This window comes from Cynoglossus semilaevis, chromosome 1 (genome assembly GCF_000523025.1).
Source record: "Cynoglossus semilaevis isolate Cse_v1.0 chromosome 1, Cse_v1.0, whole genome shotgun sequence".
Classification (NCBI taxonomy): Eukaryota; Metazoa; Chordata; class Actinopteri; order Pleuronectiformes; family Cynoglossidae; genus Cynoglossus; species Cynoglossus semilaevis.
In genome coordinates, this window is record NC_024307.1 from 23,364,910 (window position 1) to 23,367,834 (window position 2,925).

Below are 2,925 nucleotides of genomic sequence, written 5' to 3' on the forward strand. Positions count from 1 at the left end.
TGGACTGGAGCTGGACTGGACTGGACTGGACTGGAGCTGGAGCTGGACTGGAGCTGGACTGGGGCTGGAGCTGGACTGGAGCTGGAGCTGGAGCTGGAGCTTGACGCTGTAGGAGGAAGTCAAGTGTTTAGAGTGTGTGTGTGTGTGTGTGTGAGTTTCCTGGATCTCCCAGTCTTTTTCTTCGGTGACTTATCTTTACACCTGTACTAACTTTAAAAAAGAAAGTCTCTTCAGGCTAAAATCTCTAAAACTTCAATGTTAAAATCAGGAGAATATGTTGTTTTTAAGTTAGGTTCGTCTTTCACTTGACCTTCATGACATTTATTCTCAGATGGGAAAAACACAAACTCTCTCGATAGTTGTGTTTTTCCCAAATTAAAGGTCAAACCAAATCCCCCCCTGAGCGTCCTCAGCTCCACTGACAATGATCTCAACTTTACTGAACATTTTTCACTCACTCTGGTCCAGCTGCATGTCCCTGGTTTTGACCTGTCCCAGATGGTGACGATTAGATCAAGTCGTCGTCTCGTCTTTGTCTCTCAGCACCGATGAACAACAGTTCTAGGGAAGGAAAGTAACCCACCAGAACTGTTAACAAACTGAATGTTTAATTATTTAACTGTTTTCACTTAAACAAGTCTATTCTGATTAAGACCCTGCTGGCCAGCTGGGGTAGTACACCCAGAAATCCATTTACGGGGATTAAAAACAAATCTCTGCTCAGAGAATACTGTCCACGTCACAGAGTGTTGGTCTGAAGGCAGAACAACATATTTATATAGGCAGACAAAAGGTCTCAGCACAGTCAAACCAGCAGATTTTTTTTCACATTTTCACTTTAAAGGCTCTCACAAAGAGATGTGACAAGCGGACATATGATACGAGGCTGCACACAATGGCTGTAACGTGATGAAGCACGCGTCAGTCCATGCTCATTTCTCTGTGTGATTCACAGATTCTTTGTGCAGGGCTGCAACATATTTCAGAGCTAAACGGCTTGGAGCTGTGTGTGTGTGTGTGTGTGTGTGTGTGTGTGTACTATAGATTTATTTCTCTGAATGCTGAAATATTGTACAGTCTTTGTCAGGACCACTGATCCTCATGACCATTAAAATCCGACCCTGAAGTTGTTACCACTGATCCTCATGACCATTAAAATCTTGGGTCTCCAACTACCGGGTCAGGGACCAGTACCAGGCCATGGGTCGTTTGGTACTGAGCCTCACAGAAAGAATAAAACATTGTTTTAATTCTCTTTTTATGTAGAAAAGGCACATTTCCATCACATACATTAATGACAGCTTTAGTTTGTCAAGAACATAGGAACAAAATGATGTAGAAAGTTTGGGTGATTTTGTTCATATTTTTCTGGTTATTTAGTTTTAAATGACTCCATATAGAAACAGTAACAAAAAATACAAGAACAGAACCGTAAATTAAAAATAATATTCAAAAAGAAAACAAGGGAAGGTTCACTCGAAGCACAAGTCTATTCAAATAAAATCAGGTCTGGTTGACTTTACACACACAGTCCATTTGGTCCAGGTCTTAGAAAAATGTTCTTTCTCAACCTTGAGGGAAACAGAGAAACAGAGAAGGTTAATAAGGGTTTTCATTTGTTTTTCGCTCCTTTTTTAAACACAACTAACTTTTCCACTTGGTGGATAGTGAAAGTGTGGTGGGTCATGTGACAGATACTGCTAATGAAGACAGATGTCCTTATATGGTAAAAGCCCAGTATTGACAGCAGAAAGAACAGAGCAGGGTTTTAATGTTGAGAAGTTCTGATGTGCTTGGTGTCAAGTCACTGAACTGGGCTGCTTTTAGAGCTGGACACTTTGTCATCAGCCCCCAGAGCACAGACAGTGTCAATATATCACTAGAATGAGGTCATGAGGTCAAACGAGCTCTGCAACCACAAAGAATAGGGGGCACTCTAGGTGCCAGATAAGACAGATTTCAGATTTTAGTCTGCACACACACACACACACACACACACACACACACACACACACACACACACACACACACACACACACACACACAGTATATATATATATATATTATATATATATATATATATATCAGGATACACTATATGTATATAGTGTATCCTGATTGCGATTTCCCCATTAAAAATTGGGGCGTATCCAGACAAGTGTCTGGCTATGCCACCGACGGGTCCTGTTTATTGAGTATTTGCTTTGATATCTCTGTGTGTTATTACGTTGCCGTGACTGTTGTACAAACTGATGTTCATAATAATGCATTGTTTTTATCACTAAAGCCCTAGTTACTACAAATCAACACGCGGGTGAAGACATTAGCACAGTTTTTGTCTCCCTCTAGTAATCAAAGCGAGCATTACATGCATTCCAGTAATATTTTCAGCTAGGCCAAAGTAGTTCTAATTAGATGAAGTTCAAATGTATTGACCTCATAATCATAACTATACCGTTTACCCCTAATTTACTGTTGGCAAACACTGAGAGCAGTGTCACAGAGATAGATGAGGATATGACCCCTCACCTGTCAGTGGCTACCTAACCTAGCATGATGTTCCCCATGAAGCTAGGCTAATGAAGAACAATGAAGCGTTGTGGTCTGACCAACCATTTTTGGAATAAATACACCCATGTTTTTTTGGTTTTCTCCAGAAGTGGTTCAACCACTACAGTCACTAAACAGGATTTTCTTTAGCGCGTCTGGTATTTTGGCCCCTGGAGAATTAGTCTTGTTCGTGGACTGAACTATTTTAGACTTTTTCTCTTCAATTTAATGAGTTTACATTGCTGTTTCCTGAGGGAAAACTGGGGTGGAGGGATATTTGTTTTCAAATGTTCTCTGCTGTGCTATCCTCATTGCTAATGTAACATGTGTCTTAGTATAAATATATATTTTATTCTATATACTAGTTTTATTATC